This window comes from Balaenoptera ricei, chromosome 10 (assembly GCF_028023285.1).
Source record: "Balaenoptera ricei isolate mBalRic1 chromosome 10, mBalRic1.hap2, whole genome shotgun sequence".
Classification (NCBI taxonomy): domain Eukaryota; kingdom Metazoa; phylum Chordata; class Mammalia; order Artiodactyla; family Balaenopteridae; genus Balaenoptera; species Balaenoptera ricei.
The window spans coordinates 23,949,103-23,962,620 of record NC_082648.1 but is presented as its reverse complement, the minus strand read 5'-3'; the positions used below and the strand labels follow the sequence as shown (position 1 = coordinate 23,962,620).

Genomic DNA, 13,518 nt, shown 5'->3' with positions numbered 1-13,518 from the left:
GAAGAACCTAGTGGCAAGATGGGAATAAAGACATAGACCTACTATAGAATGGATTTGAGGATATGGGGAGGGGGAAGGGTAAGATGTGACAAAGAGAGAAAGTGGCATGGACATATATACACTACCAAACGTAAAATAGATAGCTAGTGGGAAGCAACCGCATAGCACAGGGAGATAAGCTCTGTGCTTTGTGACCACCTAGAGGTATGGGATAGGGAGGGCGGGAGGGAGGGAGATGCAAGAGGGAAGAGATATGGGAACATATGTATATGTATAACTGATTCACTTTGTTATAAAGCAGAAACTAACACACCACTGTAAAGGAATTATACTCCAATAAAGATGTTAAAAAAAAAAAAGATGTGGCACATATATACAATGGAATATTACTCAGCCAGAAAAAGAAACGAAATTGAGTTAGAAAAACAAATACCGTATGCTAACACATATATATGGAATCTAAAGAAAGAAAAAAAAATGGTTCTGAAGAACCTAGGGGCAGGACAGGACTAAAGACGTAGACATAGAGAATGGACGTGAGGACACGGGGAGAGGGTAGGGTAAGCTGAAAGGAAGTAAGAGCGTGACACTGACATATATACATTACCAAATGTAAAACAGATTGCTAGTGGGAAGTAGCCGCATAGCACACGGAGATCAGCTCAGTGCTTTGTGACCACCTAGAGGGGTAGGATAGGGGGGATGGGAGGCAGACGCAAGAGGGAGGAGATATGGGTATATGTGTATACATATAGCTGATTCACTTTGTTATACAGCAGCAACTAACACAACAATGTAAAGCAATTATACTCCAATAAAGATATTTTTTTTAAAAATTTTAATTAAAAAAAAACAAGGACTGTAACAAGAGACAAAGGACATTACATAATGATAAAAGGATCAATCCAACAATAATACATAACAATTGTAAATATATATGCACCCAACATAGGAACACCTAATTATGTAAAGCAAATATTAACAGACATAAAGGGAGAAATGGACAGTAACACAGTAACAGTAGGGGACTTTAACATTCCACTTATATCAATGGACAGATCATTCAAACAGGAAATAAGGTAACACTGGCCTTAACCGAGACGTTAGACCAGATGGACTCAATAGACATATACAGAACATTCCATCCAAAAGCAGCAGAATACACATGCTTTTCAACTGTACATCGAACATTCTCTAGGATAGGTCATATGCTAGGCCACAAAACAAGTCTCAAAAAATTTAATAAGACTGAAATCATATCAAGCATCTTTTCTGACTGTAATACTAAGACTAGGAATCAACTACAAGAAAAACAACTGCAAAAAACACAAACATGTAGAGGCCACTAAACAACCAACTGGTCACTGAGTAAATCATAGAGGAAATCAAAGAACATCTGGACATAAATGAACATGGAAACATAATGATACAAAATCTCTGTGACACAGTGAAAGCAGTTCTAGGAGAGAAGTTTATAGCAGTACAAACCTATCACAGAAAACAAGAAAAATTGCAATTAAAGAACCTAACCTTACACTTCAAGGAACTAGGAAAAGAAGAATAAACAAAACCCAAATTTAGTACAGGGAAATAAATCATAAAGCTCAGAGCAGAAATAAAAGGATTAGTGACTAAAAAAAACTGGAAAAGATCAATGAAACAAAGAGCTGATTCTTCAAAATATAAACAAATTGATAAACCTTTAGCCAAACTCATCAAGAAAAAAAAAGAGAGGATCCAAACAGATAAAATCAGATATGAAAGAAAAGTAGTTACAACCAAGACTATAGAAATAGAATGATAAGAGATTACTAAGAAAAAGCACACACCAATAAAATGGACAACCAAGAAGAAATGCGTAAATTCCTAGAAACGTATAACCTCCCAAGACTGAATAAGGAAGAAACAGAAAAACTGAACAGACCAATCACCAGTAATAAAACTGAATCAGTAATAAAAAAAAAAATTCCCCCCAAAAAAGTCCAGGGTCGGATGGCTTCACAGGTGAATTCTATGAAACGTTTTTTTTAAGTTATCATCTATCCTTCTTAAACTATTCCAATAATTTACAGAGGATGGAATGTTCCTGAACTCATTCTAGGAGGCAAGCATCACCCTGATACCAAAATCAGACAGACATAACCAAAAAAAGAAAATTACAGGCCAATATCACTGATGAACATAGATGCAAAAACCCTCAATAAAATATTAGCAAACCAAATTCAACAATACATTAAAAGGACCATGCACCATGATCAAGTGGACTTTATCCCATGGGTGCAAGGAGGGTTCAATATCCAGAAAGCAGTCAATGTGATAAGCCACATTAATAAATTAAAGAATGAATAAAAATCATATGAGCATCTCAACAGACACACACAAAAAAGCTGACAAAACTCAACATCCATTTATGATAAAAAAACTCTCAACAAAGTGGGTATAGAGGGAACATGCCCCACATAATAAAGGCCATATATGACAAACCCACAGCCAACATCACACTCAAACAGGGAAAAGCTGAAAGTATTTCTTCTAAGATCAGGTACAAGACAAGGAGGCCCACTCTCCTAGCTTTTATTCTACATAGTACTGAAAGTCCTAGCTACAACAATCAGACAAGAAAAAGAAATTAAAGGAATACAAATTAGAAAGGAAGAAGGAAAATTGTCACTGTTTGCAGATGACATACCATATGTAGAAAATCCTTAAGATGCCACTAAGAAAACTACTAGAACTCATCAATGAATTTGGTAAAGTTGCAGGACAGAAAATTAATATATAGAAATCTGTTGCATTTCTATACACTAACAATGAACTATCAGAAAGAGAAATTAAGAAAACAAGTCCATTTATAATTACATCAAAAAGGATAAAATACCTAGGAATAAATCTAACCAAGGAAGAAAAAGACCTGGACTCAGAGAACTAAAAGACACTGAAAGAAATTGAAGATGACACAACCAGAGGAAAAGATATACCGTATTCATGAATTGGAAGAATTATTGTTAAAATGACCATACTAGCCAAGGAAATCTATGGATTCAATGCAATCCCTATCAACATACCAATAGCATTTTTCACATAATTAGAACAAACAATTCAAAAATTTGTATAGAAACACAGAAGACCCTAGACAGCCAAAATAATATTGAGAAAAAAGAACTAAACTGGAGGTATAACACTACCTGAGTTCAAATCATACTACAAAACTATAGTAATCAAAACAATACAGTATAAGCATAAAAACAGACACATAGATCAATGGAACAGAATAGAGATCCCAGAAATAAACCCATGCTTATATGGTCAACTAATCTACTAGAAAGTAGGCCAAAATACACAATGAGACAGGCTCTTCAATAAATAGTGTTGGGAAAACTGGACAGCTGCATGCAAAAGAATCAAACTGGACCATTTTCTCATACCATATACAAAAACAAACTCAAAATGGATTAAAGACCTAAATGTAAGATCTAAAACCATAAACTCCTAGAAGAAAACATAGGCAGTAACCTCTTTGACATCAGTCTTAGCTATGTTTTTGGATATGTCTCCTCAGGCAAGAAACAAAAGCAAAAATATACAAATGGGACTACATCAAACAAAAGCTTTTGCACCATAAAGGAAACTGTCAACAAAATGTAAAGGCAGCCTACTGAAAGGGATAAGACATTTGCAAACACTATATCTGCTAATGGTTAACATCTGAAATATACAAAGAACACATAAAACTTGACATAAAAAAAATAAATAATCTGATTAAAAAATGGACAGAGGACCTGAACATTCTTCCAAAGAAGACAGACAGATGGCAACAGACATGTGAAAAGATGCTCAATATCACTAATCAACAAGAATATGCAGATCAAAAACGTAATGAGGTATCACCTCACACCTGTCACAATGCCTATTACCAAAAAGACAAAAATAACAAGTCTTGGCCAGGACATACAGAAAAGGGAACCCTCATATAATTTTCACAGTGAAAATTGGTGCATCCACTATGAAAAACATTATGAAGTTTCCTCAAAAACTTAAAAATAGAGCTATTATGTGGTCCAGCAATTCTACTTCTGGGTATTTTTTCCAAAAAAAACAAAAATACCAATTCAAAAAGATATATGTGGCACCCTTATGTTCACTGCAACATTATTTACAATAGCCAAGATATGGAAGCCACCTAAGTGACCATCAATAGATGAAAAAATAAAGAAGATGTGGTATAGATAGTCAATGGCATATTACTCAGCCATAAAAAAGACCTAGAGAGCATTATGCTAAGTGAAATAAGTTACACAGAGAAAAACAGTATCATATGATTTCATTTATATGTGAAATCTAAAAACAAATGAACAAACATAACAAAACAGAAACAGAGTCACAGATACAGAAAACAAAAAGGTATTTACCAGAGGGAAGGAGAGTCAGGGGATAAGTGAAATAGGTAAGCAAGATTAAGAGGTACTAACTTCCATTTATAAAACAAATGTCACAAGGATGTAATATACAACTTAGGGAATACACTCAAAAATATTGTAATAATTTGCATAATGACAGATAGTACTAGACTTATCATAGTGATCATTTTATAATGTATAAAAATATCAAGTCACTATGTGGTACAACTGAAACTAATATAATATTGTAAGTCAATTATACTTCAATAAAAAATAAATGAACAAAATTTGTTTTATTTTTAAACAAAGTTAATAACTACAAAAATTATTAATTTATTTCTATAAATTATGTAACAGAACTGAAGTACATAAGAAATTTAATGAGTCATTTCTAATAACACTGTTTCACACGTCACTGGAAATAACCAGCCTTTGTCTAAAGAGAAGAATGACTTAAAATTATAGCGGAATTAAAATCTGAAAGTAATTCCTCTTGGCACCATCATGGAAACAGGTGCCAGTACCAAACAATCACAAGCAGAAAGACCATTTCCATTCTTGCTTTATTCAAAAATTAATTCAACACCAGTATTAATTATATTAATTTGATATCGATTAAATAAGAATATATAGATCAAATTTCTTTGATCTATATATTCTCAGCATCGAACTAAACGTAACACATATTCAAATGTGGGCTGATCTTAATAAAAGTAATATTACGTAGCAAAACCTAGTGAAATAAATTATTTCTAATGACCATTTTAGAAATTCTTCCCTGTTTCTTCACTGTTTAATGACCAATGGGTCATCAAAAAAGACCACAGTGTGTCATTGAAAAATATGTTACTCATAATATCTGATTGTCCTTCATTGTTAAAGATGATGAAAAATATTACATTTAAAATCAAAGGTAAATTTTACCAACTTACATACAAAAATGACACTACATCCAGCTTATATAACAAAGAAGAAAGAATATTTATAAATGTTAAATTCATCTTAAAATGCTGCCTTCTAAGACATGGAACTCAGACCTAGTCCACTTAAAGTCAACTCACACTGTTGTCTAAAATGTCTGTTACGCAGATACCAAATGGGATTTGCAGCCTGCCAAGAGATTAAAACTTAAATTCATCTATATACTTTATTGAGCGTTGTTTTCTTCCCCTTTTTTTAATGCTATGAGGCACTGTAACTCAAACCTAATGCTGGACCAGGAGCTGTATTGATAAATAAGAACTTTACAATAGCCATTATTATAATGAAGTCGCCACCAGCATTCTAGTCTTCATCAGTTTTACTCTTTCCAAATGTTTCATTTATAATTCGAATCAGTTAAACATAAACCCATGTTTTCTTCCATAGACCTCAATGTTGACATCCACCAGAAATATTCTCGACTTTTTGAAGTAAAAATGTCATTAATTATATACACCATTTAAACCTGTGGCAGATTAAAAATGGCCACAAATTCTTTGATATGCCTCCTATGGAGAAGTAGAGTCTATGTCTCCTCCCCTTAAATGTGAATGGGCTCTGTGACTGATTGCTTTGACCAGCAGTATGTGGCAGAAATGACATTGTATTATTTTCTGGGCCTAGGCTTTACGAAAGTGACAGCTTTCACCTCCTGTCTTTCAGAACACTCTTTCTGGAGGAAACCACCCTCCACAGAAGAAATTTGATTATCCTGAGACCACATCCTGTAAGGTAACGCAAAACGGACATGTGGAGAGCTCACATGAGGAGAAAAATACCTAATGAATCTCCTCCCACTCTTCAAGTAAAGTTTGCTTCGATACTAGATATGTAAATGAAGAGGCCTTCAGACGACCCCAGCACTTAGCCACCACCTGACTAGAACAATATAAACCAGCAAAATCCTCCCCAAATTCCTGACCCACAACATAGTGAACAAAACTAATTAAATTTTGATGTTGTTTGCTGTACAACAGAAAAACAAAAACTATAATTTCATTTTATGGCATGTATAAACTCACCATAACAACAGAAAAGAAAGCAGACTGCCAATTTATAGGTATAATGCAATGAAATTTTTAAAAACTTTTAAATTATCAACTTACTATCTGCGAAAGTTCTCTTAATTGTCTTCCATTAACTAACTCATGAGTAAATCATGAGGTAAACCAATGTTCTCAACTACTTTTGATTCTCACAGTGTGAAGGAAAGTGTCAAGGTTACAAGGACATGACCCCGAACCTGTGCTCCCATCAGCTGAATTGTACACTATCAAGAATTCGTTGTTTTTGTACATTTTTAATCTCAGTTTTATCTGTTAATATAATTACATAATCTGGTTAAATATTTTTTAAAATCTATAAGAACTAGAAGTAATTGTTCCCATGAATAAATTGAACACTTTATAACAAATTGATAAAGGCTAATTAATTGCTTTAAAAAGAAATACTGTCAAGAGGCAAGACTATTTATAAACATTTAGTATAATAACCACTGGGACCATTTTTAACTGTCTCAGTACACTTAAAAGGAAATTGAAACTAGGAATTGAAGATAATGTTTTAAAGTTTTTTGTTTTGTTTTGTTTTTTTAACATCTTTATTGGAGTATAATTGCTTTACAATGGTGTGTTAGTTTCTGCTTTACAACAAAGTGAATCGGCTATACACATACATTTATCCGATTTAAGAAAGTCCATGATGAACTCCAATCAGGAGATCTATGCTCACAGAAAAGATGTGGGCCCAACATCAAAAGACTGAACTATAAATATATATTATGTTTTAAGGTATGTACAGATCATCTTTATGACTACCCACTTTGTCCAAAAAAAAATTTTATAAACTTAAAATTACCAGGCCAACTAAGTTGGATATAGGAGCCTGTACTATAAATTCTTTTTTAAAGTGTTCTTTAAATTAAGAAATAAGGATGAAGTTTCAGTTTTACAAGATGAAAAGAGGATGAATGGTAGTGGTAAGGGTAGTACAACAATGTGACTGCACTTTATGCCACTGAATTATACACTTTATAATGGTAAAGACGGTAAATTTTATGTTAGGTGTCAAAAAGACTGAAGTGAATAGACTTCATAATAATAATCAAAAAGAAATCAAAAACATTACGTTGGGCAAATTAAGCCAGTAACAAACAGTTCATATTGTAGTGGGTCAGGGAACAGGGATAGAGTGGTATAGAAAGAGTACATGTGGAATTAAAGAACTTTCTGGGGAAATGAAAATGTTGTGTATCTTGATCAGAGTATAGTTACACAGTTACATATATGTCAGAACCCAAGAAAATATACACCTCTGATCTGTTCGTTTCACAATATATGCAAATTACACACTGATTTTTTTTAATGGAGGTATTGGGGCTGGGGCAGAAAGACTGAAGAAATTAGTCTAGAATTTAATTCATAAGAGTTATCTCCTGAAACAAAATAATGGTATTTTTTAACCACGAGAATTATTACACAGAGCAGCTCATTGAAAGGTAAATCACTAGTTGGTACAGAACAAAGACATGCTACAATTTCTGACTAGTCAGTCATAAACGTTTTTAAATGTAAATAAGATATCACCATTCTTGATTACTTAAACTAAAACAACATATCTAGAAAGACTACAAGACTCAGCTTTCTTTCTTTATCCCTTTCTATGTTTTTCCATCTGCCTAATTCCTCCCTTCTACTTCAAGTCAATCCAATTTAATTCAACAAACCTGTTATACCTACTCTGTGTAACATATTATGTGAGGAGTTAAGTATTATAAGGTAATACAAAGATGAATATATAGTAACCTCGACCCCCCCAAGGCACTTACAATCTACTAGATGGCATTAAACAATAGATAACAGCTACAAGAAAAGACTTCATGATACCCGCAATATTCAAATTGAAACCCTGTGCAATTCAGACCAATATTTTGAAAGGTGATTTTTTTTTTTTAAGTAAGGCAAAAGAGCACTAAGTAGCTCGTCCTCTAGGTTTATTCCCTACTCTACCCCTTTTTATTACCAGTGCAGGAAAATTCCATAAATATCTCTGTGTTTCCAAGAAATTTAAGAATGCAAATACAAAGGCTCTCCTATATTTTTATACATAAAAGATAGAAAATTCATGGTTAAAATTCTATGAGTGCATGAGTAAAAGGCTCCACCATATTTCTAATAAAAGATATTCAGTTTCATTCAAACCATTGACCATCGTTCCTGGCGATATATGGAAAATCATAGATTGCAGACTTTTCTGGAGTGAATTATTCTGCTTTAAAAACGAAAACTCTAAAATTAGAATTATGAAGTGACAGAAAACATCACAATCTGAATTCTACTTACACAAAACCACATGATTTTCAATGCCAAGTTCCTAATTTACAGCTGGGAAAATCACCATTGAAGATAGCTGAGCTTGGATCAGATTCACTTAACATAAAACCAGATGTAGACCTCAAATTACATGTGACATCTCTAGCCACTCATATAAATAAGAATAATGCAAGCTGAAAGACAATCAATTCACCTAGACCTTTCTAAATTTGGCCACCCTAATGGTGCTATAATGTCCCTTTCCTAAAGTTCTGAAATAAATTAGGAGAAAGGAAAGAAGAAAACATACATATCTTCTTTAAGTACAATTAAAAACCTTAAATTACTCATTTCAGTTCTTCTACATAAAGTCCTTTAAACAAGTCAAGAAATTCTAGATCTTGAAATACACTTGTCGTTTTAAAAATATAAAGAAAAAACCCTATTAGACTCTTAGGATATTAAGTCTTGGCATGTCATCTCAGAACTCTTCCCCAAACAATTCGTCACAAGTGAACAGGAACAAGCTGTACTAAGGATGTACAGAGATATTTCTTTAGTTGTTTGTTTAATCAGCTACTGATTTCCCACCATAAGGTAAAAAAAACAAATGTAAGTCAACAGAAGTCTGTCTGCAACTATAAAATCACTTTACATCAGTTGGCTTTAGAAGTTTGTACCCTATGGAAAGTCCATTTAAAATTTTACCTGGCACATACATGCTAAAATATCTTGTTTGCCGTTTGAAGCCACACTAGATTCCAACCCACAGAGACAGGATTTCTAGTTTATTTCTCACAACCTGCATGTACAAAACCCAAACTCGCAACATAGAAAAGCATTGTTAAAATTCTGTAATAACAGTAAAGCAAAATAGTTCACCACAGAGTTCTTTTCTTGGGAATTTTTTAAAGCCTCTGTATTCATAATATCCAACACTTCAACATCTAAATTAAGTATTTCAAACATACAAGGCTTACCTTGGAACTCTAATGTAAGAGCTGTTTTAGGTTATGAATCAAACCTAACCTAGCTCAAACACTGAAAATTGAATAATAATGCCATGATTGCTTAATATGAACATGATATCAAATTCTATAATTATTTCATGGTTTATTAACAATATATTTCATACTCAATTTTAAACGGAAATTAGTCTTGTGCTTCTTTATAGGCACCTACTACATGTGACTTCAAGAATTAAGACTGTCATGCAGCATCACAGAGAGCTGATGTGTTGCAGCTGCATCACTTCAGAAACATCAGAATCTAGTACCGAGCTTTGCCCGTAATAGCGAATACCACTTTGAGTCAATATTATAGTCTCTCACTGCTATACGGAATTCAAACCATGCAACCCTCACTGTCATATTGATGTTTTCAACATTACCAAAAACCAATAAGCAAAAGTATTACTCAAAAAACACTTGGGATATTTGGAAGGTGAAACAATATGGGTTAAAGTTTTCTCAGTTATGAAGATACATCTGGAAACTCCTTTTGTTTTCAACTTAAGAAATACTTTATAAAATACACTGGCCAATTTCCCTGCCTTAGGAAATAAAGTATAGAGAGTCCTCAAATTACGTATATCCTTTACACATGAACTATTCAGGGAATGAAATAGATTTTTTCATAGGATGCAGTGAGAGTTCCATCTTCTCTTTCCACTTTTCATCCTCACCACTACCATGCAATGTTAAAGCAATACATGTTGTTAGATACTCATTTCAGAAAAGAACGAACAGATACAAAGAAAACTATAAAAGTTTAGCCTTGATAAAAAGTCAACAAAGATAAGACACAATAGGTATCTTCAAATATATTAAGACAGAACTCTCAGCTAACGAAATGAGATGCTCTTGACCCACAAGGCCTATAGTCATTTTGCCAACCCACACTCTTCCCTTCATGTTTCTTCTAGCCACAAGGGTAGACAACCCACGCCAAGCTACATATCTCAGCCATAATAATTATTCCTAAGGATAAGAAACTGACTCCAGCTGGATCAATCTATCTTTCCTCAGGATATTTGCAACTAGAAATAGAAGGGAAAATCCCATACATCACAAAACTCTCCTCATCTTCTAAGTTCTAAACCCAATGCCTTAACTTACTCCTCGGCATGCAGGTTCAGTCCCACTTTAGAAATTCTGCCTGAGCTATTCCCTAGAGTACTCTTCCTCCAGATATTTGCATGGCTGGCTATTTCTTGTGAGTCAGATCTCAGCTTTAATGCCCCCTGTGGACAAAGGCATTAGTAAGCAGCCACTTAATCACTGTCATATCACCTTATTTTAATCCTCTGCATAGCACTTACCACTTTAATATCCTTCTTTTTAATACTCACTGCTGTATCTCCAACACCTAGAACAGTGCCTGGCACAAACTATACACTCCATTCATAATTTGTTGAATAAGTGAAAACTGTGAAGAAATGAGCCCAAAGCCAACAGCCATGGTCTTATCCCCATGGAAAAGCCAGTCTGAAAGAATGAAGCCACTAAGGAAAGAGACAAAAAGAAAACAAAGTAGAACTCCTTGAGGCACCTGAGTCACTTCAGTCATTCCAAAGACCAGCTCCAACCCTGCCCATACTACAGTTTGATTATGTATAGCAGAGGACTTTAAAAGGGTGTGCACATACCACGCTGGGGAGGACTAGGGGGTATGTAAGACGATCCATCAGAATGTGAGAAGCAATACTACATTTAAAATGGATTTTGTATTATCCTTTGTTTTATAATGTACAGAATACATTACAGTCATACATATACATAATGTACAGATAAATATACCCATACTGGATGTACATCTGATACCTAATAGAGGTGAACAATTGAAAAAGTCAGGAAACTATTATTGTTAATGAGCAAATTTGTTTTTCTTAAGCTAGAACGTTTCAGGTTTCTTTCATTTCTAACCAAGAGACTTCTGAAATGTACTTAACACACATTTGATGCTCAAATGCTTGTAAAATGATGAATGCACAGATATTCTTTATGGCTCCAGAGAACAAGTAAAAGCTAAAGGTAGACAGATTTCAAATCTACATCAAAAATAACTTTCTAAAATTTAGATCTATCTAAAAGTAATCACTTCCTCTCCAATTATAAATTTCCCATTACTAGACAGGTTCAAGTAGAAGCCTGATAACCATTAGTAAAGGATACTTAGACATGATTTCTGCACTTGTGAGGTAGTCTATGTATCAAATGTTAACTGAGTGATACCACGTCCTAGGGATATAATGGTAAGTTTAGTCCTTGTCCCCATGGAGATCACAATTTAACAGACCAGAAAGACACACGTGCAAACATTTATATAGTATACATCTCTATATACATGGTCCAGGGACAGCAGAGGAATGTGGTAATTAACTGCATAGGTGGGAATATTTAAGTTGAATACTGAGGGATAAGTAAAAGTCATTTTTCCTGTTATGCAAGAAAGATGAGAGCATTCCTAACAAAGAACACATGAGAAGGGACACAGATAGAAAGTACACAGTACAACAAACCCAAAATACAACAAATAATGTGGAATCTGAGGATGATAAGTGGCCTATGGTGAGAGAATATCCACAAATGAAGCTGCTGGATAAGTGGCTAGGAGCCAAAATATAAGGGGTCATACCAAGGAGTTCAGAAAGAGCCATAGAATAATAAAAATAACTATCTTAGAGTGTTCTATTTTGTTCCAGACAGACACCTAAACTCTTTAGACACTCTAGCAGTTTCAATTCTCACAAGATCCCTATCATTATCTACACTGTTTAAATAAGGAAACTTAAGCTAGAGACAGCCCAAGTAATTTGACTAAAATCACAGTTACATTAGTGTCAGAAAGAAAATTTACTGAAGAATTCTGAGAAGGGATGTGTAATATGGAGGTGTTTGAATAAGTGATATGTATTTTAGAAAAACAGCTATGAGGCAATGTGGATAATGGGGTAGAAGTAGGATAGGTTAGTTTTAGGGAAATGCAACAGACAAATATAATCCAAATGAGCGCTACCGAGGCAGTGGGAATAAGGGAAAAATACTAAAGGATTTCACTGGTTTCTAGCTTGAGCAAGCAAGTAGAAAAGCAAGTTTGGGTGGAAGAAATGAGGCAGAAAATGAGGAGACAAGGTATAAAATGATTAGATTGAGCTTAGGCAATATGGACACATTTAGTTTTGAGGTTTCAATAAAAAAAAGCAAAGGGAAAAGGTCCAATAGGAAGTTAACTAAAAAGAGTTCTTTCTGAAGACAGGTGGGAAGACTGGCTAGAATAAGTATATTTAGAAATTATCAATATACATAGAGCAGTTAAAAAATTAGGCCAAGCAAAGTAGAAAATATCCACGAGTCCATACTGATATTAAATAAATAAATATGTAAGTAAGTAGTGGGAAATTGATTAATTTTCCTTTCTGAAGAATTCCAAATCATTTATATAGATACTGTACCCTCACGGAGGTGGAACTCCTCACCCCTTAAGTATAGGCTGCAGATAGTGACTTCCTTCTGGAGAGTACAATACAGAAAGGAGGAAAAATAAGAATAACTTTAAAACAGAGAAGCCTGACAAAAACCACCTCAGCCAGATGATCCAAGTCAATATCAACAATAACTCATGATGATAGTATGTACCCTTGATACATCATGATAAAAATGGCACTTTACCTCTTAGTCTTTATGCCCAAAACCCATAACCCTTTCTAAACATGAGAAAAACCACAACCCCAACTGAGGGACAATCTACAAAATATGTGACCAGTGCTTCTCAAAACAAGCTGTCATGGTCATCAAAAACAAGTAAAGTTTAAAAAAAAACAGCATAAG

At 34.0% G+C, this 13,518-nt stretch overlaps 1 protein-coding gene across 5 annotated transcripts in view; it reads right to left on the bottom strand.

The window, feature by feature from the left end:
* CCDC91 (coiled-coil domain containing 91) overlaps positions 1–13,518 on the bottom strand; it is a 425,558-nt gene that overhangs the window by 363,330 nt on the left and 48,710 nt on the right. The window lies entirely within an intron of this gene.